At 55.1% G+C, this 24,053-nt stretch overlaps 1 long non-coding RNA gene across 1 annotated transcript; it reads left to right on the plus strand.

Moving 5' to 3' along the window:
• The first annotated feature begins 974 nt into the window (after window positions 1–974).
• LOC134474871 (uncharacterized) lies at window positions 975–6,746 on the plus strand. Its single transcript, XR_010045764.1, has 3 exons — window positions 975–1,445; window positions 1,853–1,919; window positions 4,119–6,746. It is a non-coding gene; the product is annotated as an uncharacterized LOC134474871 (long non-coding RNA).
• The last annotated feature ends 17,307 nt before the right edge of the window (window positions 6,747–24,053 follow it).

Genomic DNA, 24,053 nt, shown 5'->3' on the forward strand with positions numbered 1-24,053 from the left:
GCGTGGCAGGTGTTATGGGCTGGAGGCAGCGGCAGCTCAAAGTGTCTGGGGCAGACAATGGGCACTGTGTGTGGGGTCCGGGTGGGATGGGCAGGGTGGCACCCCAGCAGGAATGTGCCCAGCCTGTCTGGGAATGCGAGGGCACTGCTCCCCTCGCGGCTGGCTCCCTGGTGCTGGCTCCTGCCTGGCAGCCTGCCTGCCTAGAGGCACTGGGGTTTGGGTCAGAGCCTGGGACAGCAGGTGGCTGGGGAGGGTCTGGTGGGCCAGGACTCCCCCGGGTCCACCTGCTTGCCAGCCTGAGCGGCCTCTCTGGATCCTGGAAGGACAGCGGTGGGCCCCAGCTCTCCATGCCTCCGGCTTCTGGGGGAACGCCTGCTGGGCCTCAGTTTCCCCACAGGTGTAAATGGTCTCTGATCACACTGAGGGGCTTCTCCTGGGCCAACTCATCTCGCTCCTTCATGGAGCAGGACTTGTATGGTCATCACTCTACCCCTGGCCCGGGCCGGACCTGGCTGCCTGGGCTTCTGTCGTAACTACGATCATCTTTTGCCTGCTGTTTCTAGGTCCGTTAGCCCACGCAGCGGGGCCCCTGGGCAGCAGGCTCAGCCCTTGGCCTCAGTGGTCCCTGAGAGGCAGAGGGGAGGGTGCAGTTTTTCCCCTGCCCCCACCCACCCGGGACTCCCAGGACCCTGCCGAAGCTCTGCAGACCCCGGCCACTCCCAAGGGCTTCCCCTTCTCCCCGGACTTGGTTTCCTGCCAGGCACCGGTGCACAGCTCTGTCCTTACAGCCACAGCTCTATAGACAGGAACCCAAGGCCTGGGAGATGATTCCCACGGCTGCAGGCTCTGAACTTGGAGTTTCAGGGTATGAACCTGGTCTCTGTCACCCACCAGCACGGGCAGTGAGCAATCTGATCATCCCAGCCTGAAAGCTGAGATGCTCAGGCTGGGCAGCAGCCCTGTCCTGACCTCACTCACTCTGTCCAGCCCCAACCGGCGCCAGCCCCGCCTGCCTTCCTCCTTCCAGGACACAAGGCCTGCATTTCAGGCCCAGGGTTGAGGTCTCCACCCTGCAGCCCAGGAAGCCGGGAATCCCCAGATCAGCAGTACAGGGTCCTGGCCCAGACAGCTCAGGAGCTCCGAGGTGGTCCAGGCCGTGGATGACCTCATGGGTCTTTCCCATGCCTGAGTCACTGCAGCTCACCGACTGACCCTGAGGACACCAGGGGAGGAGGGGACGTGGCAGCTCCGCTCGGTGGTTGGTGGTTGTCCGGGGCAGGCCAGGCCTGGCCTCTGCTGCCCACTCTGCAGGGGAGATGGGAAGGAGGCGGAGCTACCTTGGGGTGCTCTTGGATGGAGGTGCCCCTACCTCTCTGGGCTGTGTCACTCTCTCTACACGTGGCCTGTGGATGTGGCTGTCCTCTCTGTCCCTTCTCCTTGTACAGGTGAGAATAAACCCAGCAAGCAAGCTGACTCACCCTCCCACACACACACACTTTCTCTTGAATTGAATTTGAACTTGACTGTTACTCTCAGAAGACAGTGTCTCAAGCCAGGCATGGGGGCACCTACCAGTGATCCAGCATTTGGGAGGCTGAGGCAGGAGGATAGCCACGAGTTCCAGACCAACCTGGGCCATGGAATGAGTTAAGGCCAGCCTGAGTTACACAGCAAGACCCTGCTCTCAAACCAAAACCACCAAAAAGGACAGTGGTTCAGCTATGGGGGATCAGTGTTGGGTCCCTAAAATGACCATATTACTGAGCACCTACTAAGCACCTGGCACAGGGCATCCACTTGCCAGACCTTACCCCGCTGATCCTCACTCCTTGTCTGTGCTCTCGTTTTGCAGATGGAGAAACTGAGGTACAGAGAGGAGCAGGGATTCACTGAAGATCACAAAGTCCTGGTGGATCAAGGTCTGAGCCAAGTCCTGGATTCTTGTTGTCTGAGGACTTTTTTGTCTTTTGAGATGCGGGGTCTTGGTATATATTCCAGACTGGCCTTGAACTTGCTTTGATCCTCCTGCCTCAGCCTCCTGAGTGCTGGAATCACAGGCTTGTGTACACACCCAGCAAGAGGAACTTGCCTGCCCATTTTCCGCCTCCTGGCCGGCACTGTGAGCCCAGCCCTGCTTCCTGGGGACCAGGAAGAGCTGGGGCAGGGCAGGGAGGACAGGGGCAGCAGGTGAACCCTTTCACACCCCTGCTGGGTGGCGGGACCCCTGCCTCCTCTGGTGGGGTTTGCCTGTGAGAACACAGCTGCCACAGTTAATCTTTAAACAGCCGGGTGAAGAATTAATTACCCAGGAACCACGTGCACTTGGAGATTGTGACCCAGCAGGCAGGAGATACATGAAGCGGCCTCCAGGCACACAGACACTGGCAGGGTCACGGTCAGCACTGTCAGCAAATCACTGGTCTCAGCACAGCCCACAGGGGACTGGGAGGGGGTGAAGGGCTGGCAGAGCCATCAGAGGGAGGGGGCAGAACCCTGTGGGGCCACATGTGAGCCGGGTGCTTCCCTGTATCCTCAGCGTGTAGGTCAGAGCCCCTCTGCCTCTCCCCTAGTTGGAGCCTCAGTTTCCCTCATCTGCCAGGAAGGTTGATTTGCCTTTCTGCTTTTCTGCTGGGTATGGGGAGAATGACTCTGTCTGGCCCAGGACACGTGGCTCCTTAATGGGAGGAGTAACCTTGGCCAAACCCCTCTTTCCTCTAGACTCGGTTTCCCCATTTCCCCATCTGTGAAACGGGGGACCACGAATGCCCAGAACCCTCTCTAGGAGCCTGACCGGGCTCTGAGTCACCTGCGCCCCTCCTCCCTGGCCCTCAAGCAGGGCTGGGCTGTGACTGCCACTGGTCATCTGGAGCCCCAGGGAGCCCACCACAGTGACTCCCGGCCTGGTCACCAGGGCGAGAGGGGCAGAGGAGAAACCCAGGCACCAGGCTGAGGCTGGAGCCATGCGGCCTGCAGCCAGGGAGTGAGTCACAGCTACCAAAAGCTGTGACTCCAGCAACTCTGGGAGACCGAGGCAGGAAGATCTCAGGCTTGATTCCAGCCTGGGCAATAGAGCGACTGTGAGACACTGTCTCAAAAAGGAAAAATAAAAGATTTACCAGGTGCGTAGAGGGGCTGAGGATATAACTGAGTGACACAAGTGCCTGCCTGCAAGAACAAGGTCCTAAATTCGATTTTTAGTACCAAAAAAAAAAAGTGGTATTTACCAGGCACGTACCCTGTTTTGTCAGTGGCTCTGTCAGTCAGTCCCTTGTCTCACCTAATACCTGGGAGGTGCTCCATGTTCATAACCCCAAAGCTGACCCTGACCTCTCTGTCAGGGGGCCCTGAGTCCATCATGTGGCTCTGCTGTTCCTCACTTAACGGGCCCTCTGTGAGGCACAGCGGACACCTTCACACGGCTTCTTTGCAAAGGTTCGATGGTGTCAGAGGCTCTGAGGTGGCTCAGAAGGAGAATCTCCGGGTGAGAAGAGCCAGGGCCTCTGTACCTTGCTGAGTGTGGTCCGGGTGAATCAAACATGTTAGAAAGATGTGATTAAGAAGACTAGAAATAGGCTTCTGCTTTCAGAGTGTCAGACTTTTCCAACCTTATATCACTGATTTGTAGGCAACAGGAAGAACAGAGCTTAGAAAGACATCTGTGCTAGGGGCCCAGCCAAACTGGAGGCAATCCTCCTGCCTCAGCCTCCTGAGTACTGAGATTTTGGACAGGCATCAGCCACCACACTCAGCTTAGGAAACTCTGCCTGGGCTTTTATGTCCCCTGGGAGTGGATAAGGAAAAAGAGGAGACAGATAGGGGCCCTGGAACTGGGGGCTTCCTCTGGAGCTCTGGCAGGTGCTCAGGGAGGCCCCCCTCCCAGGACTTGTCATCTAGATTCTGTCCCAGGGCTGTTGTCCCCTTTAGGTTAAGGTGCCAGGTGAAGTGCTAGGTGAACACACTCACAGAAATGTGAATGGAAAGTATGGGGGTGGTGCGGGGAGGGGAATGATGCCCCTGCCCCGTAATGACCTTCAGGCCTGGCTGGAGAGCTGAGGCCTGGGACTAGGTAGGAGGCTCTGGAGGATTCAGACCATGGCCTCCTCCTCTTCTGCTGACAGATGAGGGGCTCCGTACCTTCCCTGGAATTTGGGCTCTGCAGATGTCTGGTGAGTATGATGGCATGATGCCAAGGAAACATCTGGACCCAGGCTGGAAGAACTCAAGGCTCCATGCGCACCTCCAGAAGGCTTCTGCTGGGAAGCTGGCCTCCATGTTATAAGGAAGCTCAATAGCCCCACGAAAAGGACCGGCAAGAATGACTCTCCACTGCAGCAGGCGGCCCCACTGATGCTGCGTGGAGCATTTCTTCGGTGATATGAGTGATCGATCGCATTTGTTTGAAGCCACTAATTTTTCTTTGGTTTTTTGAGACAGAGTCTCGCTAAATTGGCTGAGCTGGCTTTGAACTCACTATGTAGTTTAGCTAGTCTCAAACTCCAGCTGGGGTTGTGGCTCAGTGGCAGAGCTTTTACCTTGCATGCACAAGGCCTTGGGTTCAGACCCCACCACTACCCACTCAAACCTGCAGTGACGCCCCAGCAGGGTGGTCTGGGGGTTCAAAAGGAGGCTGCCAAGGTGATCACGTAGGCCTTAGAATGTCATGTGCCCATGTTTGTCACATGTGCACACCTGTGAGTGTACGCATGAGCACCCTGGTGCGGAGCACACATCTGTGTACATATTACTGTGCATGTCACATACACAATCCCATACGAGGCCATGCAACTGTGTGAGTGCTGTGTGAACAGCGTGTCCTTATGCTGTGCCCTCCTGCTGGGCGTGTGCCCTGGTGGCCAGCAAAGTACAGCACAGTAGCAGCTGCTTCATCTGGCCCTGCTACTCTGCATTTGGGAACTAAATATAGCTGGTGTCCAGCCCTGTTCCAGCCCCACAGGACACCCTGGCTGGGCCTTGGGCTCCCATGAGCTTATGCAGGCCAGGCCCAGCCAGGGCACAGGGAGGCCAAGGCCCTGCCCACGGTCCCACAGTGGACACAGCCAAGCCTGATAAGGTCAAGCAGGGAGTAGGGGCTGCCCCTCCCTCAGCCAGGGCCAGCTGGGCGGATGTGAGTCAGCACAGGGGGCACAGACAGCCAGGCCTGACCAAGGCTTGGTGATAGGGAAGCCTAGTGCAGGGCTGCCTTCCTGGGCAGGCTTGGCATCGATGGGAGGAACCACCTGCCAGGTTGGCCAGGCTCTAACCTCATTCTCCACCTTGAGGAACCCCATGTCCTCTTCTGCCCAGAAAACCCCTGGCCGAGGCCCTAGCTACTTCCTGCTGGGTCTGGCCGGACCCTGGGCCTCTGGAGGGCTGTTCCCAGCCTTCCACTCTGCATGGGTCGCCCCCAGGGCTTCCCTGACCCCTTCCTCAGGAAGCCCCCTGACTTCAGCTCCTGGCTCCTTCTGGGGGAGTCCCTTCCAGGCCCAGATCTGAACTTCTGAAGGCTCTGTATGTTTTCTTGTCTCTGTTCCCCTGGTGCTCCATCTGGGGTCCCTGTCACCATGCAGGAGGCCCTTTGGACACTAGTAGAGGCCCCAGGTGGACACGGGAAACTGCGGTGAGGTAGGCATCATCAGGGCCTCTAGGGCTTTTGCACTGTGCTGCTAGTCCAGTTGTTTAGAGAAATAAAAGAAATTTTTTTGAGACTGAGTCTCTCTATGTTGCTAAATTGTCCAGGCCGGGCTTGAATTTGCAATCCACCTGCCTCAGCCTCCCAGCAGATGCTTCACTTAACAGATGAGGACCCTGAGGCTTAGAGAGGGGGTGTGACCAGCCCGAGGTCACACAGTGCAGAGCAGCCCAGGCAGATCTTGAGAAATGCTCCTCACGTGTTTCCGAGCAGCCTCGTGGCTCTGTGGTGACAGTGAAAGAGGAAAAGACACCGGTCTGTCCTCTACATGGAGGGCGGCATGAAAGGCTCCACCTGCAGGCACCAGATGGCACCATGTCCAATGAAGAAGTACTTTTTGCTGGGCTGGACGGCACCTGTAATCTTTAGCATTCAGAAGGCTGGGACAGGAGGGTCACAAGTTTGAGCCCAGCCTGGTCAACTCAATGACTTACTGAGATCTTGTCATAAAATAAAATAGGGCTGGGGGCATAACTCAGTGCAAAGTCCCTGGGTTCAATCCCTTGTACTGCGAATAAAAATTCATGAGTGATGCACACAGCTTTTTTTTAGCAAATATAAATTCAGGGCCAGAGGTGTAGCTCAGCGTCAGAGCGCTGGCCCTGCTTTTCACTCCCAGGACATTAAAAAAAAAGGAAATTCAGAAAAACTCATTCCTGATGGGGTCACACTGTCACGCATTAGTTTCCTATTGCTGCTGTAGCGAGTGACACAAACTTGCTGCTTCAAATGACACGACAGAATCCTTCCTGGTCCCGGAAGTCAGGAATGGGAGAAGGATCTCAGGGCCTGCGACACGGCAGCCGCAGCAGCAGCAGGACTGGTCCCTTCTATCTGCCTTCTTCCCGATGCCAACTGGTGCCCTGACCCCTGTGACATCTCTGTCTCCGCCCCTGGCTCCTTTGCCCCCACTTCCACAGCTACATTGGGGACCCCGGGAAGCATGGCTGGGGAGGAATTGAACAAAGGGGTCGGGGGCTTCCTCCTCATAGCTCGACAGGTGAGCGGTGTCTGCACATTTCTCCTGTAACCAGCACAGCTCTGAACGACTGAATCACAGCAGTTTATCTTCCTGCCCTTTTGCTGTGTGACTTCAGGCAAATGGCCTAACCTCTCTAGGCTCTTCATTGGAAGGAGGTCATGGATATAGCCCGAGAGGACAGCAGGAATCCCCTGGGTATGGCTCCTGCCCGTCTGACCTTTCTCAGGAAGCACTGGGAGAACCAGGCACATGATTTGTTGGGGCTGCTGCAGCCTCCAGCTGGACCAGCGGCAAGCCATTTGGGGAAGGCGGGCAGGAGTGCAGGAGTGCGGTGGCTGGAACAGGAAGGACCCTGAGGCTGAGTCGTGGGCCAGAGCTGGGCTGTCACAGACCCTTGGCTTTTAATCTTCAGCGGGGAAAGGGGAAGGGCCTGGGGAGGACCTGCCCTTGGCCTCTGCTCTGGCTAGCAGCCAGCTTCCCTAACTTCTAGCGTGTGACTCAGTTTCCCCTTGTGCGAAATACTGTCTGCAGCGACCTCAAATGCAAGTCACGGCGAGACTGAAGGTGCTGGAGCCCAGGGAGGAGGTGGCTGGCACGCGGTAGCCCCCTCCACGAAGAGCTCCTCATCCTCTGGTTCCCAGGGAAGGGGCCCCCAGATCCCCCAGATCCCCCAGGTCCCCCAGATCCCCGGAACACCTGCAAGGGGAAGAGGGAACAATGAAAACATGCAAAGGGAACAACCGCAGCGTCCAGCAACCAAACTACGTCACAGCGTGCGCAGGGGAAGCTGCCCCGCCCCCACTTGTTCCCCAGAAGTCTGCAGGGAGTCAGGAGGATCTGCTGTCCTGTCTCTGCCTGGGACACCCGCCTGCAGGCGGGCAGCCTCTTCCAGGCCGAGATCCGGATTCTGATCCGGATCCGGATCCGGAGAAAGCGCTTCCCGCCTACTGGTATCGAGGTGGACCGATGCGTCCTTGTTACTTAGGCAAACTTTTAAAATCACTTTTCCAAAGTCCGGAGATTTCCCATTAAAAGCCAGGCTAAGATAGTTACACTGCTGATTTCCTTTAGTTCATTGAAAAGAAAACGTTTTGTGCTTGTATTGTTTGATCAATTATGCACGCCTGTATTTTGTAATCTGAGCAACTACTTTGAAGATAATAACACGCAGTATAGTAACCATGATTGACTTCCTGTTATCTTGTTTTGAAATTCTCTATCATTGTTTTTGTTGGTTTATGTTCTCGTTTTAAAAAACTCTAGAATTTTGACTTTTTTTGAACACAGAGTCTTTCCGTGTATTCCAGGCTGGCCTTGACTTCCCTTTGATCCTCCTGAGTGCTGGGATTACAGGCCTGCACTGCCCCACCCGGCTGGATTTCTGGTTTCTCATAAAATTTAAAAGCGGAGGTCTAGCGCCAGCTAGCTGAGGTCAAGGTGCAGCCGCCCCTCTGGACGGACAAAGGTGGGGTCATCTGGCCTCAGGACCCTTGGCTCCTGATTGCTCACTTTCCCAGCTGACCCTATAAATCCCCAGCCTAGGGTTGTCAAGGCAGGGCTCTGCAGGGGGTTATTATGCAGATCTAGTAACTGTGTCCCCACACCCAGCTCAGGCCCAGTTTCCCCCTCTTGGAGAGTCTGGGTGACCAGAACATCAGCGAATCCAGCTCCAGTCCCAGGCCTCAGCAAGAGGCCCCAGGGCGTTTCCCCTGCCCACAAGGGAAGCGGAAGTGCCAGCGCTGGGTCCAGGAAGGGCTGTGGGCTCCCAGCCAGGCGGCCCAGCTTCTTCCCTAGGCTGGAGCCGGAAGCTGGATCACCAGCACCTGGAATCCCCATCTCCTGGTCCCCAGGATGTGGATTCCAGTGCACCCCACCCCCACGCCTTCCTCTTCCCTACCTATGTTTGGCAGCCACATCCTGCCTCCGAGGGGTGGGCCAGGCGTGAGAGGGAGACAGGGACATGGGTGGAGCCCGGGGACCTTGGAGACATCCTTTCTCCAAGGTGGTTGACATGTTTTCTTGGTCCCAAGGTGCCTGGGAGCACAGTTTGAAAACCACTGATGAAGCCCATTCTATGGGAGGGCAGAGGCCTGGCCTCTGGTACAGGAGGCCTGGCTGTTAGGGAGCCTGAGGAGGGGCTCTGCTTTTCATGGTCCTGCTGTCTGTACTGGCCGGGCCAGTGCTGGACCCCTGGCTTGGGATGCTGGGTATTTTTGTTTTTGGTCCTGGAGATCGAACTCACGACCTCATGCTTGCCAGGCAGGTGCTTACACAGCTGAGCTGAATCCCCGGCTGGGATGCTATTTTTTAAGGGCTCTCTTGAGAGATAATTTACATACCATAAAAGCACATCCATTTAAAATCTACATATGATAAAATCAATATATGAGTCAATGGTTGTAGTGCTTACCGAGTTGTACAACTGTCATCACAAGCTAATTTTAGAATTTTTTTTTTTTTTGAGATAAGGTTGGTTCTGCAGTCCAGGCTGGCCTTGGACCCAATATGAAGCCCAGGTTGGCCTCGAACTCCTGGGAATCCTACTGCCTCAGCCTCCTGAGCACTGGGATGACAGGCATGTGCCGCCACGTCTGGCCATTTTAGAACATTTTTATCACGCCCCCTAGGGAAACCACATACTCTCCAGCAGTCAGTCTCCACACAGCTTCTCCCACAGCTCTGGAAAACTTGAATTATATTCTATCTCTGGATTTGCCTGTTTTGAAGATTGCAGATAAATGGAATTGTGCACTTCATGATGGCTTCTTTTTTTTTTGTCTTTTTCTTTTTTATCGGTACCAGGGATCAAACTCACGACTGCACACTTGCAAAGCAGGCACTTACACCACTGAGCTGAATCCCCAGCCCCGATGGCTTCTGTCTTTAAAACAGTGTTCTCATTCCTTTTTATGGCTGAATAATATTCCATGGATACCACAGTGTGGCTCTGCTGTGTTTTCTTGTGTGCCCCTGTTATCAGCTGACAGACATGTGGGATTTTCCCAGCTTGTGTCTGTGAAGACTAACATTACTGTGAGTGTTTGTGGACAAGTCTGTGTGTGCACAAGCTTTCGTTTCCCTCTTGAACATGTCTAGCAAGGGAAGCACTCTATTATGTGGCAACCCTGCATTTCCCATTCTGTATTTTCCTAAGACGAAGTCTTGATAATTGCCCAGGCTTGTCTCCAAAGCCTAGGTTTGAGCGATTCTCCTGCCTCAGCTTCCTAAATAGGCTAGAGCTGTGTGTCTCCATGCCTGGCTCTTAGGGATAATATTTTAAATATTGTTTTTTGGGGAAAAAAGTAATGTTATTTTTGTACTAAAACAAACACAGGGATACTAAGGATTTGAGGACAGAATTTACCCAGTCAAAATAAATAAACATTTAACATTTTGATGAGCTGCTCAGTGTTTTCCCAAAGCAGCCGCAGATCAGGACTGGGGTGTCTCCCCATCTCTCCTGCTGCTTATTGCTGTCCTTTCGGGGGTGCTGGGGTCTGAACCCCGGGCCTTGCAGACGCTCTGCCTGTCAGCCAGGACTGAGCTCCGCATCACTGTTAACACTGCTCATTTCCATGTCTACACTGGCTCCCCTGCTGGCTCTGGGCTTCGAATAACACAGCAGAGTTGCTCATCCACTGGCCTGTTCTCCTGTAACCACTGAGGGAAGAGTAACAGCCGGGCAGGGGCGCGGCAGGCGGGCGAGGCTGTCATTGTGGTTTGTGTCGCCGCTGCTGCTTCCCTGGACGTCAGTCAGTCCGGCGGGGCATCCTGCATGCATCTGTCGGGGAGAAAAGTCCATCCAGGCGACAGCCTCTCATTTAATCCTCCAACCGCCCATGAGACCAAACTGTTATCAGCAACACCCACAGTGAGGAAATTGAGGTTCCCTGGCTTGGTGAAGCTGGGGACACAGGTCCTCTAACTTGACAGGGCCCTGGAGTGGAGGGTGTCAGGGGCATGAAGTGTAAGGAGACCCCACCCCACCCCTGCACTGGAGCTTAGACCTGGAGCTCTTTCACGTGCAGGCCCCCCTCTCCGTGTTTGATCAGTGTTTTCTGGCGTGCTGAAGAGAATCACTGGGGGTCTGAGTTCAAGTCCTCGTGCTGCTATCAAAATGTCACAAGCATCCAGGTAGGGTGGCACGTACCCATAATGCCAGTGCTCTGGGAGGCCGAGGCAGGAGGATCGCATCAAGCCTACCTGGGAAACTCAGTGACTTAGAAGGGCTGGGGAGGTAACTCAGTATGAAGGTGCTGGGTTTAAGCCTGGTACTGAAAGAAAATGCTGTGTGATTTTCTTTAAGCCCCCAAACTCCTTGTTTTCGGCTTCTTCACTGGTCAGTGAAGGCACTGGGTGGTATCGGCTGCAGGAGATGTAGGGTGAGGGTAGATGGGGCACCAAGCTTGGGGAAGGGACAGCTGCTACCTGGAAGCCATTGTCCAAGGGATGCTGGAGGGGGCTCCTCAGCCCTGCCTGGCTTATCACCTGCCTGTCTCGGCCGCTCTTCCGCGCAGCTCCTTGGGTTTCAGGCCAGAGTCTGTGATAGCGTGGTCGTGGGAGACCTGGGGGCAGGTGGGTGGCCGTGCTGAGAGCAGACCGGGCCTGGCTCCTCCTGGGTTATCTGTGCTAGGGACAGCGGGAACGTGAGAGGTTGTTATCACCCACTTCCCTCCAGAGATAGGCGCCTCAAAGCCCTCTTGTTCTGCCCATGTCTGCCCCTGGCCCCCCAGGAGAACCGGGGCACCACCTGAGGACTGGGTGCCTTTCCTCCTGAGGCGCAGCGAGGACGAGGAGTGGGCGAGGGCTCAGAGGCAGGGAGGGCCCCAGGACTGTCACTTGCTACCTCCACATCCTTACTGGAGCATCTACAACGCACCAGTACATAGGGAGATTTCAAAGCCGTCACACCCCGTGTGCCCTGGCACAGGCAGTGACCCCCTCCTAGGTCCAGGGCTGGGGTGGGAGCATTTGGGGCCTGGAGCAGGCAGTGTGGCCAGGTGGAGCTGCTGTGTTTCAGGATTTCAGGGTTTTTTTTGGTCTTTTTCATTTTTATCGGTACCAGGAATCGAACTCACGACTGCCTGCTTGCAAGGCAGGCGCTTATGCCGCTGAGCTAAATCCCCAGCCCGTTTCAGGAGTTCAGCAACCTGCAGTGACTTCCACAGTCCCCAGTGCCCCAATGTCCTGGCGAGGAACTGGGGGCGAGATACCTGTGTGTGAACATGGGCCTGCACACGTGGGCACCTCAGGTCCTCAGCTGAGAAATGGGCCTGAGAGTGGCTCTCACTGCAGGCAGCAGGACAGAAAAGCTGTGCACAGGGCCACCACAGGGGAGGGGAATGGAAGACAGTGCTGGACTGGCCATTTCCCCAGCAGCGGCTGCTTCGTGTGTCGGGGTTAGAGTGTGCACCGGCGCGTGTGGGGACTCAGTGTCCTGGGCCTTGTTCTAGGGGCTGGGGCTGCAGCCTTGAGCAGGGATGGCTGGGCCCTGCATTCAGGCAGCCCGCGGACACTGGCAATCCTGGGCATGAGAGTCTGGTGGCTGGGTCAGTGTCTGAGGGCTTATTCTACCAACCTACAGGGATTGAGCAGGTGTGGTTAAGGGCTTGAGATGAGAGGTAGCCCTGGACCACCCTGGGGGCCCCCAGTAAATATGAGGTCATTAAAGAGGGAGGCAGACTGAGCTGCACACCTACAAGATCTTATGCACCCACTACCACTATTAAAAATCAATAATGGAGCTGGGGGCTGGGGATTTAGCTAAGCACCCTAAGCTAAGCGCCTGCTTGACTAGCATGAGGTCATGAGTTTGATTCCCGATACAAAAAAAAAAAAAAAAAAAAAATGGAGTTGAGCTTGGTGGTACAAATCTGTAACCCCAGCATTCTGGGAGGCTGAAGCAGGAGGATCAAAATTTCAAACCCATCCTGGACAATTTGTAATTTAGAACCTGTCTTAAAATAAAAATAGAAGGGCTGGGGTATAGCTCAGTGGGGTTCAATTCCCAGTACTACAGTCAATCAATCAATCAATAAACAAGAATAAATCCAATCTTACTGAACCATAGATTTTAAATGGGTGAATTGTATAGCATACAAATTGTATCTCAATATGGCTGTTTAAAAAATGCAAATGGAACCAGGCATGGTGACACACGCCTCTAATCCCAGCACTCTGGAGGCTGAGGCAGGGGGGTCGCTGCAAATTCTAGGTCAGCCTGGGCTACATAGTGAGTTCAAGGCCTGCCTGAACCACATAAGGAGACCAAAAAAATAACAAACAAGTAAACAAACAAAATCCCAAAACCCAAAAGGAGGACATTCTACAAAATACACAGCCAGTGTGCCTTGAAAAGTGCTGAGATCATCACACATACAGGGGACCAAGGAGACTCAGTGACCAAAGTCACAGGGTCCTGGAAGAGGAAAGAATGTTGGGGGGGGTCAGAATGGGGTCTTTGTTTTATAGGGTCAAATCAGTGCTGCTACACACACCAAGGTTATGCAAGCAGCTAACACCAGGAAAGTTGGGCAAAAGGTGTCGGGGAGCCCTCTGCGCCAGCCTCACTGCTCTTCCTTAAATCCAAGGGCTTCAAAATGCAAAGTTCAACAGAATACAGGGAGGGGAGCGCTTCAAAGCTGGAGAAGAGATGTGACCACAGGGAGAAGGCAGACAGTGCGTTTGAAGATGCTTGGCTGTGGACTGGGAAACTGGAGGAAGTGGTCACAATGTAAGCAATCCAGGAGGCCTCCAGAGGCTGAGAAGGTGAAGGGAGGATTCTCTTCCAACCCTGCACGGGGATCACAGCTCTGCTGGCACCCAGGCTGTCAGAACCATAAAAATGTGTAAGTCAGATTAGCACGGTGGCACATGCTTGGAATCCCAGCACTCAGGAGGCTGAGGCAGGAGGATCATTGCAAGTTTGAGTCCAGCCTGGGTTACAAAGTGAGCTCAAGGCCAGCCTGAACTGCATAGTGAGAACTTGTCTCAAAAAAACAAAAAACAAAAACAAACAAAAAAAGAAGTTCAAACTCAGCCTGGGCAACTAGTGAGATCCTGTCTTAAAAAAAAAAAAAAAAAAAAAAAAAATATATATATATATATATATATATATATATAAAGGGCTGGGGATGTAGCTCAGTGCAAGGAGCCTAGGTTCAATTCCCATTATTGAAGAAAAAAAAAAAGGTGTAAGTCGTCATGATCAGCTGCTATAATAGAACACGGGACAGTGGGTAGTTTACAAGAAGGTTGTTTGGCTCACAGTTCTGGAGGCCAGGAAGTCCCAGGGCACAGTACTGGCCCTTGCTCGGTCCCTGGGAGGTGTCTCAAGATGCCAGCCTCATGCTGGCCCTGCCCCGAGGAGACACAGAAGGGCAAGGAAGGGCAAGCCGATGTGGGTGGGAGTGAGAACCCAAGGGGCAGCCTTGCTTGGTGAGAACCTGTTCTCAGGGCAGCTGGTCCAGTTCTGCAAGAGCAGAACTCCTTGCTCCTGAACGAATCCAGTTCTGTGAAAAGGCATTAATCCTTCCTGGTGACTGAATCACATCAGGGATCAAGCCCTAGCATGAGTTTTCGTGGGGACAGACTGTCTTCAAACCATAGCGCCCAGGCTGTGGTCAGCAGCGATGGGAAGGAACCTCATCCCAGACACCTGGTGACGCTGGGGAGGGACCGTGTTCTCCAGGCTCCTCGCCTGTGTCGGCTCTGCGCATGCTGGGATGGCCTTTGCAGAAGGACTACTGTTCTGTCCTCACAGATGAGGAAAAAGGCACAGAGATATTAAGTAAATTGTCCAAGGCCACCCAGCTGCCAACAGCAGTGAGAGTCTCCCCCAGGCAGGTGGTGGCTAACTCTTGTGTGTGACCCCTTGCTGCCTGTCCTCACGAGGCCTGGCCAATCTCACACCCCTGTGTGAGCGGATGTTCTGTCACTCTCCACTTTACAGAAGGAAAAACCGAGGCCCAGTAAAGTACACCCTGACTCTTGCTCAGGCTCCCGAAGCCTGGAGCGTTCCCAATCTATTTCTGCTCTGCCTCTCTACTGCCCTCATCTTCTGTGCTCTCTGACTAGCAGTGTCTTTGCCAGACGTTCTCTGTACACCAGAGGCGGAGGGACATCCTGGTTCCATTGTTCAGGTTAGGACGCTGCCTTCCCTCCTGGGTCTTAACCAGGAAGGCTGGGGCCCTGCCCGAGGCTGGGTGCAAAGCAGAAGACCCACGCTGGCCCTTTAAGGGGGAAGGGAGCAGGCCGAATGGGCGGGGCCAGTGAGCCCTTTATTTAGGAGGCGTGGCCTCAGACCAAGGGCAGAGGGTGCACAGCCAGTAACCGGGAAGCTTGGGGTATGCACGGGGTTGGGGTTCCCTGGTCCGCAGCTCTTCTCCCCTTATCTCCTACCCACACAGAGCCAAGGGGGGCCGGGTGGGGAGCTGGGGGTGGGAGTGGGGACAGCAGGATGTGCTTCTCCCTGGTGGCCCAGGCTTCCTCTCCCAGCCAGTCTGTGCCCTCACAGCTGGGCCAGGGCTCAGAGCCAGCTGTGAGGGCTCCTTGGAGGAGGTGACAGCTCAGCAGAGCAGAGGAGGGGAGGAGCGAGGGTGTTGTGGCAGAGGACACCCTTGTCAGAGAGCAGAAGTCTCCAGCCAACATTTAAGTTCCAGCTCCAGCCTGTTATCTCAGTGGGGACCATCTGAATGTCCCCTGCCTGCGGCAGGCCCCATACCTGGTCCCTTTCCCCTGGGACAGCTGGCCGCGTGCAGCTGGGACCTTGGCTGGCCCTCTTCAGATTCTGCCTCTGCCTCTTGAAGTTCGGTCACCTCGGCTTCACCTTCTTGTCACCTGTCCCTCCAGCTGGTTCATATCAGCCAAGCCCATGGACTGCACCCATGTCCTCAAGAAGGACACTAAGGGGCTGAGCACAAGGTGCAGGAGGTGGCAGGATGGGGTCTGGGCAGAGGGATGTAGGTCCACAAGGACCTCTGGGAATGGGGCTGGGGTGGCCAGGTCTGCAGTGGCCAGGAGAACCAGGCAATACAGGCTCTGGGGACATCTCTGGGTTTGTAAGGGAAGGTCTGATGTTGGAGAACAGTCCTGACCACAGAAAATCTGGCCTCTTGCCCTGGAAGCTGCCAAAGTCACCTTGACCCTCTGGTTTCTCCCTGGGTGACATGCAAATAAGATGTTATGCAAATGAGCACCCAGATTTGCATATAGCCAAAGGTCAGAGGTGTGAGGATGCACTTGACCTCCTTCCTGTTTGCTTCCTCCCTTGGTACCTTGTAGGTGTGAGCGCTTGAGGACAGGGTTTGCTGTTGCTCTGCAGCATCTTGGCCTCGTCTCTCTTATTGGTTGCATTAAACCCAATAAAGGAATGAGTGAGTAATGAGGAAGGGGATGGGCACTGCTGATGGCCATCCCCTCTGGAGTGGCTCTGCTCATCTGTAGCATGGGTGTGGCTCAAGCCCTCCCAGGACCATTGGACCCAAAGCTCGGACTCTTCCCCCCTCCCCCAACTGCTGTGTGACCTTGGACAAGTCACCTAACCTTCCTGGATCTCAGGGTCCTCTGTGCAACAGGGCAGAGCTGGCTCACCGGTCCTGTAATTCCATCCCAGCCAAAGAGCTCTCCCTACACACGGAAAACACAGCACTTTCTGCCCAAAGATACAGTCAGACTCTATTATTTATAGCTTCAAAAAACTGGAAATAACCGAGATGAGATGTCCAACAATAAGGGGACGGCTACATAAACTATGGAACTTCTACTTGACAAAATATTAGGCAACCAATAAAAGTGAGGTTTGGAGAAAGGAAAATGCCAGCGGGTTCAGGGAGGAAAGGCCGTGATATAATGGCAGGGCAGAAAAAAAAGCAGGCCGTGGCCGCTTTGCCTTTTTCATTTAATATTCAGTATGATCTCAGCTGTGTTTTTACAAAAGTCCTCCAACAAAAAACTATGGGAGGAAATACATCAAACCTCAACAATGATTGTCTCTGGGTGCTGGGGCCGTGGGTGGTGATTTTTCTTCCTTATTTTGACTTTACTGCATTTTTTTCAGATTTTCATGAGTAAGATGCATTGTCCCTTTTATAGTAAAGACACTAAAAATGGGGAAAAAAACATTCAGATTTTGGGCGTGGGGGGTCAGTGCTAGGATCTGTCCAGGTGCAGGGAGGCTCTGGCCTTGGGAGAGGGCGGCCCAGTGTAGGAACCAGGGCCGCCCACATGATCCTGGTGAATCCTTTGGGCCCTAGGAGCACTTGCTGTTAACGCAAGCTTAGTCACCTGTGTGGCAGGGGTAACAAGACTAGGACCTGGCTTAAAATGTCATGGTGCCTATGAATTCCCAAGATGCCGAGTGCTGCTTTTGGACAGCCTAGAAAGATGTCAGCTTCCTTGCCTGGGAGTCCCTGAGAATATTTTTGGCCCTGGAGGTACAAATGTTCTTGACTCATTTTGGAAAGTAGAAGTGGGGTGATTTCCAGAAACGCATCACTGCGGAGGAGGGGCGCGGCCAGCCACGGTCAGCGTCCTGCATTCAGGGCGGTCTCCTCCCGACCGACCGCGTGACCTTGGGCCTCTGCTTTGCTGCAGGCTCAGCGCAGTCATCCCTCCGAACCCTAAACTCTGATTCCAGGAGGCCATCTCCCCAGACCCTCAGGGGCAGGGCCCCAGGATCCTGAGAAGCGGCCCCTTCCTGGCTCCAGTCCCAGAAAGTCTGGCCTGGGGCCTATTTCCAGCATGGTTCCCCGGGGAGTGCCTGTGTAGGAGTGGGCGTTTCCCGGGAGGGGTCCCTGGAAGCTCAGCACATCCCGATGGGGTTGCCTCAGTTTGCCTCAGTCCTCTTTGGGGCAATCTTGGCCTCGGATCCACCAGCAGTGGGGAAGACAAGGCTGCTTGAGTGGTAGTTTGCACCCCAGCTCCAAGCCTGGGATGACTGGCACCGTGCGCATGCGCACACGTTTCCTGTTGCTGGGTTTCGGAGTGACCCTGTCCTGGATGTCTCCTGGAACCTCAGAACCTCAGAACCTCAGTCCAGGTGCTCTGAGGCTCCTGCTCCAACACACGTAGTAGATGTGTGCGCACAAACACGTCCCGACCCTGCAGACGCACAGCAAGGACCGCAGAACTGTTAATGAGTCATGTGTGCCCAGTACTTTCCATGGGCCGCTCCTGCCCAGCGCCACCTGGGTGAATATTCGGAAGGATTCTGTGAGCCAGGCGCTGAAGCTCTTCACGGTCAGGGATGGGGACTCTGAGCTCAGAGACCACCCAAGGTCACACAGGCAGCGAGGTCAGGATTTGAACCCAGGCCACCTGGCTCGAGTTCACCTTCCGACTTGTACCCTGAGAACAGGTGGACGCTCCCAGCTGCTGCTGTGGGAAGGAGAACTCAGCATAGATCAGCGGCTTCTGCAGGTCACATAGCAGGTGATCTCCGGACCCACATCTGGTCCCAAACCCTAGGCTCTTGGCACCTGCGTGTGAGTGGGGCCCTGCTGTGCGGAGCACACAAGCCTGATTGGATCTGACCGACTTCCCCATTCGTTCATTCGCTCATTCACTTTCCATCTGTCTGTGCTGGGCCATGGACCAGCCCAGGATATAGAGGTGACCAAGCCTCAAAGCTGGGGATACAGCTCAGTGGCACAGCAAGCCTGAGGTTGTGAGTTCGATCCCCAGTACTAAAAACAAACAAACAAACAAACAACAAAAACAGATGACCAAGCCTCAGTTTCAACTCTTAACCCAGGGACATTCAGGAGGAGGCAGCAGCTGCGTTCTGGTCAGCTAGAGAAGGGCAGGAAGGGCGTTCCAGGCTCAGAGAATGTCTGATGCCTTGGGGACGGCCAGGCTCTTGCAAGGATCGCAAAGGGGAAGGGGAAGGAGTATCTGGGTCTGGTGCTGCTGGGGGCCAGCTGTTGGGCCCACTCCATCTCTGGAGGGATGCAGCCGCCCCTGTGAGGGAGTCCAGGGAGGGGGAAGTGCAGTCTAGGAAAGGATGTGGCCGCTGCCTTCTTGGGTCATCACCCAGAAGGGGAAGTGAGTGCTGGGGGTTGGGCTGGTGGGATGAGGTCATAAGGCAGGAGAGGGTGGCCCAACAGCACCCCACTAGTCCCAAAGTGGGGAAGGTGCGAGGGAGGCAAACCAGCTCCCTGGTTTTCTGACAGCACCTCTTGCCATGCCCCTCCTCCCTCCCTTTCTCCCTGGCCTTGTTGCTGTTTCTCTAGTGAATGTGCTTATACCTACCACAGGGTCTTGGCACTTGCCACCCAAAATGGTTCTTTTCTTTTAACTATTCATCTTTCCCAGTGCCACCTCCACAGAGGGTCTCCTGGTTCTTCTGAGCTTCGCTGCCCAAACCTGCAGCCCTCACTCTCCCCAACACCACCCATTCCTCACTGCCCAGTGGCTGCCTGCCCATCTGCTTCACATGTACGTCATCTGTCCCCTTCCTGGGACCTGAGCTCCCTGGGGACAGGGCTTGGTCTCTTCTTCTCACTGCTGAGTCCCAGCACCAAGTGTGGCATGCGGCGGGGGACGGGGGAGCCTCAGCAGCATAGCACTGAGCACTCCCTAGGTGCCAGGCACCACCTGAGCCCACTCTGCGAGGGTCAACCCAGTTAATTGGCCAGTGTGGTGGTTATGCCCAAGTTAGAGTTGTGGAAACTGAGGCACAGAGAGCAAAGTAGCTCACAGGTGGCAGCCCTGGACGTTCAGAGATCCTGGAAGGTTTAGATACTCACTGTTGGTGGGAATGGAAACTGGTACAATCAGTGTGGGGATTCCTCAAAAAACCCAAACTAGAAACTCCATTCAACCCAGCTGTTCCTCTTCTAGGTATCTCCCTGCAAAAGCTGAAAATACCATATTACTATAGTTCTTGCATACCCACATTTATAGCAGCACAATTCAAGGTAGCTAAGTCCTTGAAGAATCCTCTGCGCCCATCGGTAGATAAAGAAAATACAGCTTTTACTCTATTTCTGATGGTGCTGGGCAAGTGCTCTACCCCTGAGCTACGCTCCTGGCCTGGGTGCTTGGCTCCTGTATCCGGCACTGCATGAAGACAACGGTGCCGCTGGCTCTTGGACCTGTTGAGTTCCTTCCTTGGGCGCGCACCCTGGCCTGGGCTGGGCTGAGCTGGCTGGACCACAGCGAAGTTCTCGCAGTCTTTCTGAGCAACGGCCATGCTGTTTCCACGATGGCCATGTCCACCAACAGTGTGCAGAGGTGCTCCTTTCTCCACATCCCGGCCAACGTTTGTTCGTTTTTGTTTTTGATGATGGCCACCCTGCAGGGTTAGATGACCCTGGTGGTTTCGATTTGCATTTCCCTGTTGATGAGCATAAGGGATGTTTTTTGTGCCTCCTGGCCATTCACTTGTCTTCAGAGAAACGTGATTTGGATCCTTTGCCTGCTTTTTAATTGGATTATTATTATTATTATCTTTCTGACAGCAGTCTGTCTTAAAGGTTCAGTACCCTTTTTTTACCCTCTCCCCCAGGGGTTTCCCTTGAGTGGAGGTTGTAGAATCATCCATCCATCCATTTGTCCATCCATTCACAGCTGTGCCCTGTGCCAGGCCCCACTCTGGGCATTAAGGGTAAAAAAATATAAAGTTTTCCCCTCGCAAGATGCTCAGGTAATGAGGGAGGAAGACGGCGGGGGGGGGGGGGAGAATTGGTTGGAGGTGGGCAGAGGAGGAGGCCTCAGTGGTTTTGAGCAGCACCCCAGATCTGCAGTGGGGCAGCACCAGGCAGCCCTCAAAGTAGATTCTCCGAGCAGTGAGGACCACCTCATCCCTTTTTACCCCTTCATTCTGAGCTCAGGGCTCTGGGAAGGGCTCACAAGGTGGCCTGGCTTGGATCTCCGTGGCTGCAGCTGGACGGAGGGTGGCAGCAGCTGTCTCCGTGTGGTCGGACAGCTTCCTTCCAGTCTACCGGGCTCGAGGGGAGGAGGCTTCCACCCCGTAGAAGGCGGCAGGGCGTTGTGAGGTGAGTTGTCACCTGTGGACCACACACCTGCTGCCCAGGTCAGCTCCATGAACCTGGGCTTTCCCTTGTTGTGCAGACTGTGGAAGGCTCGGCCATGTACATGTGTGTGTGTGCATGCATGTGCACACATGTATTCACACTTGCATACACATGTTCCCCATGCGCACCTCTCTCCCCCAACCCAGCTAGAATGGCTTCCTCTCCAAGTCCCGTACAGCCGCGGGAGTGGGCTCTGCAGAGGCAGTGGGGATCTACTCACTCCCAGGCTTAGGAAGAATTCTAGGAAAGGCAAAATTACAGTGCCAGAAGGCAGGAGGTGGGTGGCTGCTACAGGTGAAGGGGAGAGGGGCCATCAAGAAGACACACTAAAGAAGCTTTTTCGGGGGGCAGTACTGGGAATTAAACCCAGGTCTCTGGCACTGTGCTTCACCCCATTCCTTTTATTTTTCAAGACAGGTTCTTACTGAATTGTCCAGGCTGGGCTCAAACTTGCAATCCTCCTGCTTCAGCTTCCCAGAGTGCTGGGATAACAGGCATGTGCAATCCAGTTATATCCAGCTACAAAGGGACATTCAGGGTCAAGCAGAGTGTGCTACATTCTGATGCAGGCAGTGGTTTTGCGACTGTAGCCATCGAGCTCGGATCATCATTGGCGAGTTTTGTTGTGTGCAATTCCGCCGCAGTAAACCCCACACCCCACCTCACCTTCCGGTCTCCTCATTCACCCAAGTGCTTGTTCAGCATCTACCGTGTGCCTCGTACCAACTGGGCAGGGCCAGCAGCGGCCAAAACATCAGTCTCATGGCCAGGAGATAGCCCGGAAGGTGATCCCTAGGAGTAGCACGGGTGGGGTGGGGACATAATGAGGGCGCTGAGGGGAAGTGAGAGAGGCCTGGGGAGCCAGAGTGACCAGGGGCTGCCTGGAGGCCTCTGTGACCTGCCCCCTTCCCATCTCCTCCGTCCAGAAGGCTTCCTCTGAGTCGGGCCCACAGTGGCCTGGGGTAGGGCCAAGCTGGGGAAGGAGGGGTGCTGGTGATCTGTTCTAGCAGAAGGATGGCACTGAGGAGGGGATCCATCTCACTCAAAGTCAAGGGCACCTACACCCAGGGCCTGGGCACGGGTTCCTACTGGGATACAGTGCACACGCACTGACACCGGGCTCCTTTGCATACAAATTCACAGCTCCAAGTTGGTGCCCGTGACTTCTGTGTGCCTCCAATGGCTTCTATGCCCTGGGACCGCGGTCTCTGGCACAAACACAGTGGATGGTGCACACTCACACACCTGCTTGCACACATGGTGAGAACTAATGCGCACGTCCTTTTTTTTTTTTTTTTGGTGGTCCTGGGGGTGGAGCCCAAGGCCTCCTAGCCTGCACTGTCCAGTGAAGGATAAGAGCTATGGAGGGCTTTCTCTTTAGCAGTGGTTTCGCTAGCTCGCCCGGAGCTCTGTGGGGCAGGATGGGCCTGCATCTGTGGAACAGATACCTAGGATGGGCCTGTTTTGTAGGTGAGAACACAGAGATCCTGCCCAGGTTCTAAGATGGTCAGTGGTGGCCCTGGGAAGAGAAGTTAGGCTTCCAGTCTGGGGCGCGCTGTCTGCAGTCACCATAGAGACCCTCGGATGCTAGGGACCCCCCCTTTATTGTCTTTCCTGCCCACTGGGAAACCCCGTGCCTATCTGTGTTTAGTGCTGATGGTATACAAAGCCCTCCTCCCACCCCATGGCATAGAAGAGAATTTGAGGGACAAAGGGGTGGACCTTTGTCAAATGGGGGTGGACGCCTCGATGACTCCTATCTTGCTCTTGGGTGGAGTGGTCTCAAGTGGGGCGCCCTCCCACTGGCCACAGCAAGGGAAGTTTTGAGGGGTGAGAGTGTCTCAGATGCCCCTGGGCAAAGCAGGAGCCTCCTCAGGAGTAAGAAAGCTTTGTCTAGCTTTTGGGGGGCTGGAAGGGGTACAAAGCACAGCAGGTATGACTCAGCTATGCTGTCTGGGGGGTGGCAGTCAAGCCAGAGCACAGCGATGACTGAGGATTCTGGGCCCCGGAGGGTAAGAAGGGCTGGCATGGTGAGTGGCACCACAGCAGGCTCCGAGCAGTGTTCCCTGGCACCTGTCTGGGGTGCAGAATTCGGGCCTGGAGTGTGGCTCCCTCCCTCCCTCCTAGCTCTGCTGTCCTCTGCAGGAGGCCATGCCCTGCCAGCCATTGTTCCAAGGTTTAAAAATAAAGGCTTCTTGGCCTGGGCTCTGCAGGCAGAGGGGAGGGGGCACCGCCAGCCTAGGCCTGAAGGGCATCTGGCTGGCAAACGAGGCCTCACCCACCCCACAATCGGTGTGGCCAGGGGTCCCCGGTCAGCAGCACGTTCCTCCTCCTGCCAAGGAAGGCATGAGCTGGCAGGGTCAGGGTGCTCCTCTCCTCACCAAGAGCCCCCAGCACCCTGGGGCCAATGAGGGGGGCATGAGCTCCCCAGTCCTCTCTTTCGCCCATCACCCATTCACCCAGGAGTAACAATGTCCCAGTATCCCCAGTGGGTTAGACACCAGCATTAGGTGAAAATCAAGACTCAGAGAGGGTTAGTGACACATGGCTGGCCAGGGGAGGTCTGCTGAGCCAGGGTCCCGAGCTCCCTCCTGCCCTTGAGCTCAGGCAAGGCTCCACTTTTCTGGCTTCCGTTCCAGGGCCTGCCTCTGGCCAGCAGTCAGACAGCTTTCTACTTCCCCTGTGTGGCCAGGGACAGGGAACACCAAGGGGGACGTGGAGGAAGGCAGGGAAGTGATGGATCTGGGGCCTGGAGTGTGCCGGGGCCTGGGGTGGGGTCTGCACTCACTCCAACCTGAGGCAGGGGTAGAGGAGGACCTGAGGTCCAGAGGGGGGCGGTCACTGTGAGGTGGGGTTCAAATCCAGAGCATCCTCCATCCACGGCTTTCTCCTGCCAGTGTCCTCCAGCGCACACAGGAACCACCAACACGGGAGCCTACCTGTCCTCCCACAGGAGTCAAGGGTAAACTGAGGCACCAAAGGGTAGATGGGGGGAGTGTTGCTGGGCACTAGCGCCTCACCCTGGAGGAGGGGGAAAGCAGGCAAGGGGTGCAGAGTGCTGCAGCAGCTCCCATGGGGGTCCCCCCTCTGCAGGCGAGAGCTGGCATTCCAGAGCACCCCATCCCCACCCCCTGCCAAGCCTGGATTCTTGACAGAGCAGGAGAGCAGGGACTCTGGGGCAATGCTCAAGGTGGAAGTGTGGGGAGGATTTCAGGAGTGACCAGGCAGGACCCTGCTCTTTCTCCCTTGGGATGGGGACTCTGGAGCAGACAGGGACAGAGCTGGGCCAAAGGCAGGTGATGAACACCTCTCACTCCTGTCAAAGGTGTTCAGGGACAGTTCTGAC

Source organism: Cavia porcellus, unplaced genomic scaffold, assembly GCF_034190915.1.
Source record: "Cavia porcellus strain 051 isolate PalLab524CR breed Dunkin Hartley unplaced genomic scaffold, mCavPor4.1 scaffold_40, whole genome shotgun sequence".
In the NCBI taxonomy this organism is placed as follows: Eukaryota; Metazoa; Chordata; class Mammalia; order Rodentia; family Caviidae; genus Cavia; species Cavia porcellus.